The following is a 6,000-nucleotide window of genomic DNA, read 5'->3' on the forward strand; positions in this document are numbered from 1 at the left end:
CTGCTGCGAGACAGTCCTGTAAATATTTTATGTGGACAGAATTTCCAGCAGCTATCGGCATATACAACTGAGTGTCATCAGCATAGCAATGAAAAGCAACCCCAAAACGCCCCAATCGGTTTTCTTTTGAAAAAATGATTGGCCACTTGACTTTTCAATCGGTGGTCAGGTAGAGGTCAATCGAAGAATTACACAGAGGTCAAAATTAAAAGATGCTCCAAAACGGTGTTAACTCAGCTAGTAATTTGCATCACTTTTTACCAAAATTAGAGCAACTTTAACTTTTAACCCCTGTACAAACCGACACTGACCTTTGTCACCATTCTTGCTGTTCTTATCCCATAATTCCATAGAATTCAGTTACAGACCATCCAAACGATACCTTTTTGGAATCTTTATGATCAGGCAAATGTGGAATAGGTTTCAATATGATTGGAGCATCTTTTAATTTTGACTCCTGTGTAATTCTTCAATTGACCCCTACCTGAAGGCCAACTGAAAATTCAAGTGGCCAATCAGTTTTTTCAAAAGAGGATTGTCTGTGGACTATTTCTGCTGAATTTGATGCTTTTATCACCATTTGCAGGATTCCGCTCTAAATATTCTCTTATCTGCTGCACTAAGAGTGTGGAGGAACAGTGGAGAGACACGCAATCCAAGTTGGTTGAAGTCCAGTGTGAAGTTTCCACAGTCAGTGATATGATGATTTGGGGTGCTATCTTATCTGCTGGTGTTGGTCCACTGAGTTTTACTGAGTACAAAGTCAAAGCAGCCATCTATCAATTTAATTTAATTTCATTTATATAGTGCCAAATCACACTATCAGGAGATTTTAGAGCACTTCAGGCTTCCATCTGCTGACAAGCTTTGAGGAGATGCTGATTTTCTTTTGCAGCAGGGCTTGGCACCTGCCCACAGCACCGAAACTACTGGTAACTGTTCTTTTGACAATGGTATCGCTGTATCTGATTGACTTCAAAGACAACAATCCACACACAATTGAGGGGGTGTGACAAGAGGAAGAAGAGCTACTTGACCCAACAATACAGATGAGCTGAAGGCCACTACCAAAGCAGCTTGAGCTTCCATTACACCTCAGCAACGCAACAGGATGATCGCCTCCATGTTATGCCTCATTGATGCAGTGCTTCATTCAAAACATGCCCCAACCAAGTACTGAGTCCAAATAAACAAGCTTTTTTTTTGATTGATCTCACAAAATACTCAAAATTTTTCAGATATGCATTTTTTTTTTCTAGTTTGGAGCTGTCGACCCTAATTATAAAAATTTAAATAAAAAAGCTTGAAACATTTTATTTTATATGTAATGAGTCTAGAATATATAAAATGTTCACTTTTTGAAACACTTGGCAAAAAAATATTGGACTTTTTCTTGATATTCTCTCTTGATGTTCTCTCCCTCAGCCCCAACCAGTCCCAGCAGAAGACTGCCCCTCCCTGAGCCTGGTTCTGCTGGAGGTTTCTTCCTGTTAAAAGGGAGTTTTTCCTTCCCACTGTCGCCAAGTGCTTGCTCACAGGGGGTCTTTTTGACCGTTGGGGTTTTTACGTAATTATTGTATGGCCTTGCCTTACAATATAAAGCGCCTTGGGGCAACTGTTTGTTGTGATTTGGTGCTATATAAATAAAATTGATTGATTGATTGATTGATTGATTGATTGATATTCTAATTTTTTTTTTTTTTTGAGAAGTGCCTGTGCTGTGATTTATTGCAGGACTCTTGCATTGTATTGCTTTAGTTTGATCTAGGTGTACCTCAAAGATTGGCAAATGAGTGTCTGCAAATAGATTTTACTGAATTTAAATATTTTTTAATTGTTTGAATGGCTAGTTCAGTGCTCAGTGTGCTAATAACACTGTCAATGTAGACACTCAGCAGGTGGTGAAGGGAGCAGCCTTTCCCATTTGCTTCTGTGGTTCACTTTCTGAGCAAAAACAAAACAAAAGAATGATTCAAATGGAACATTTGATTCAGGAAAAATATTCAATATACAGTGACATCTAGTGGCCAAATGCCTGTTTTATTTCCAAATGAACAGTAAGAGTGATGTCAAGTTTGTTGTTGCAGTGGTGATGAAGATTATGTCTTCATCAATTCCCTCATGGGATACTAACAGTGCTCTGGTGAAAAATGAAGTCTTTAATGGCAGGATCAGGTGGAGGAGGTGATGGTTTGTAACCTAACATTCCCACATTAAATAAACCCATGCACAAGTGTCTCTAGGTCGTCCCTGGATGGATCTCATGTGCATGGTTTCTGTTAGGCCTTCACAGTTACTGTAGCAGCCACGGGAGTCACAAGGTCCCCACTATATTCGCCTTAACAGGCAACCCTCTACTTGATCCGTTATCCAGGTGTCACAATGTGGACAAGGGGTTGGATTCTGGCACACAATGTAAAGTCACATGGAAGTTAAACCACACCTTTTATTTTCCATAATCCATCCAGAATTCACCAACCATTTAGCAGGTGGCAGGTGCTTCTAGATAATGCATGGCATAAGAAAGTTGCTTTTTGGATTGTTCTGGTGCATCAAAGTTTACCAGATGTGAAATGGTATGTCTTCATTATACGGCCTTTAAGTTTATAGACTTACAAGGTGATATGTCTTACTGTTTTTGAGTTATCACATTCACAATCTTGAGAAGATGGACTCATTTATTTTAGGGGATACATGCCTTGGATATTCCCAAACCTGCTCATCATTTGGTGAATAATGCAAAATGTTGAAATCAACATTGAGAAATCTTTCAAGAATTACTGAGTAGGAAATTTGACTGCTATTGGCATTTTCTTTGATTTCGCCCAGTCAGAGATTGTAAATTCCCAGTTGCTGACACAAAGCAGTGCTACCAAAAATTGCATGTTGTCCAACTAAGTGAGCATCTTAATCCATTCAAACAATATGATCAACCAGGATGATGATTCAGAAAACTGTATCAATCTGATTTTTCTTTGAAATTCTCCCACAATGATATGAATATGCTGAGTGTAGTAAGATGGTGGTGACGATATTCCCACTGATCTGTATATTACATGTTTATAACATTTTTTAATGGTGCCTAATTGTCCCTAAGGCTTCTTTTCAGTGAAACTTTTTAAAATGTGCATTATATATATATATATATATATATATATATATATATATATATATATATATATATATATATATATATATATATATATATATAAGGCAATCTATCTACACTCAACAAAAATATAAATGCAACATTTTTGGTTTTGCTCCCATTTTGCATGAGATGAACTCGAAGATCTAAAACTTTTTCCACATACACAATATCACCATTTCCCTCAAATATTGTTCACAAACCAGTCTAAATCTGTGATAGTGAGCACTTCTCCTTTGCTGAGATAATCCATCCCACCTCACAGGTGTGCCATATCAAGATGCTGATTAGACACCATGATTAGTGCACAGGTGTGCCTTAGACTGCCCACAATAAAAGGCCACTCTGAAAGGTGCAGTTTTATCACACAGCACAATGCCACAGATGTCGCAAGATTTGAGGGAGCGTGCAATTGGCATGCTGACAGAAGGAATGTCAACCAGAGCTGTTGCTCGTGTATTGAATGTTCATTTCTCTACCATAAGCCGTCTCCAAAGGCGTTTCAGAGAATTTGGCAGTACATCCAACCAGCCTCACAACCGCAGACCACGTGTAACCACACCAGCCCAGGACCTCCACATCCAGCATGTTCACCTCCAAGATCATCTGAGACCAGCCACTCAGACAGCTGCTGAAACAATCGGTTTGCATAACCAAAGAATTTCTGCACAAACTCTCAGAAACCGTCTCAGGGAAGCTCATCTGCATGCTCGTCGTCCTCATCGGGGTCTCGACCTGACTCCAGTTCGTCATCGTAACCGACTTGAGTGGGCAAATGTTCACATTCGCTGGCGTTTGGCACGTTGGAGAGGTGTTCTCTTCACGGATGAATCCCGGTTCACACTGTTCAGGGCAGATGGCAGATGGCAGACAGCGTGTGTGGCATTGTGTGGGTGAGCAGTTTTCTGATGTCAATGTTGTGGATCGAGTGGCCCATGGTGGCGGTGGGGTTATGGTATGGGCAGGCGTCTGTTATGGACGAAGAACACAGGTGCATTTTATTGATGGCATTTTGAATGCACAGAGATACCGTGACGAGATCCTGAGGCCCATTGTTGTGCCATACATCCAAGAACATCACCTCATGTTGCAGCAGGATAATGCACGGCCCCATGTTGCAAGGATCTGTACATAATTCTTGGAAGCTGAAAATGTCCCAGTTCTTGTATGGCCGGCATACTTACCGGACATGTCACCCATTGAGCATGTTTGGGATGCTCTGGACCGGCGTATACAACAGCGTGTACCAGTTCCTGCCAATATCCAGCAACTTTGCACAGCCATTGAAGAGGAGTGGACCAACATTCCACAGGCCACAACTGACAACCTGATCAACTCTATGCGAAGGAGATGTGTTGCACTGCATGAGGCAAATGGTGGTCACACCAGATACTGACTGGTATCCCCCCACAATAAAACAAAACTGCACCTTTCAGAGTGACCTTTTATTGTGGACAGTCTAAGGCACACCTGTGCACTAATCATGATGTCTAATCAGCATCTTGATATGGCACACCTGTGAGGTGGGATGGATTATCTCAGCAAAGGAGAAGTGCTCACTATCACAGATTTAGACTGGTTTGTGAACAATATTTGAGGGAAATGGTGATATTGTGTATGTGGAAAAAGTCTTAGATCTTTGAGTTCATCTCATACACTCAACAAATATTTTTGTTGAGTGTATGTATGTATGCAAGTGGCATGGTTTGTGTTCAGGGTGAACTGCCACAGTAATTAAGCAATGAAAACCAACACCAAACTTGGTATGGTGGCTGGGTGCACCAAGGGGGAGGTCACTGGTGCCCTTGGCTTGAAAGCACACATGCGCAAACACACATACACACATAAAACACAATCAGCCTGTTTGTTATGCACAGCCACTATAATTAAGCAATCGACACCAAACTTGGTATGATAACTGGGGGCACCAAGGGGAAGGTCACTGGGGCCCTTAGCTTAAAAGCGCATGTGCGCAAACACACGCACACACACAAAACACAGTCAGCTTGTTTGCTATGCACAGCCACATTAATTAAGCAATCGACACCAAACTTGATATTATGACTGGGGGTACCAAGGCGGAGGTCACTGGGGCCCTTAGGTTGAAAGTACACTTGCGCAAACACATACACATACACACAGTCAGCCTTATATATTAGATCATGACCCGCTCACTGGAGCCCCTATTTTCACAGTTCACATGGTACTCAGGTCAGGTAGCAAACATCACACTTTACTTACTACGTAGTAGTGGCTGGAGAGGGTGAACTTTAATTAGAATCCAAACGGGCCAGTGTTGAGTGCATGTGAGTTAAGGTGTGCGTTTTTTTTTCACTTAAAATGTACCTGCTGTATACAGCATGCAGACTGTTGATATGTCAATATAATGCACATTTTAAAAAGTTTCACTGCAAAGGAGCCTTAGGGACATTTAGGCCCCATAAATAAAAACATTAGTTTATCATCGTTGACAGAAAAAGTGGTGAAGGAGGGCGGATTTTTTTTTATTTTATTTTATTTTCTTAGAAACAGAGAACAAACAATACAATGAAATTTTGAAGTTGGGAAATTCCCCTTGCAATATTAACATAAGTTTATGGCACTCAGTTCATGTCATTCTCGATGATTCACAGCTCTGGTTCTTATTTCCTGAAACATAATTTGTGGTCATCAGCAAGCCAAGCAGCAAGTTCCCAAGTTCCGGGTCAGGTGTCCCGTAACTTCGGCTATCTTCGGCCAAGCATACTCGCGCCTCGTTAGACTTCGGCTGTCTTCGGCCAAAGCATACTCACGGCTCGGTAGACCTCGGCTGTCTTCGGCCAAAGCATACTCGCCGCCACCTAGCGGTCGTA

The sequence above is a fragment of the Thalassophryne amazonica genome, chromosome 11 (genome assembly GCF_902500255.1).
Source record: "Thalassophryne amazonica chromosome 11, fThaAma1.1, whole genome shotgun sequence".
NCBI classification, from domain to species: domain Eukaryota; kingdom Metazoa; phylum Chordata; class Actinopteri; order Batrachoidiformes; family Batrachoididae; genus Thalassophryne; species Thalassophryne amazonica.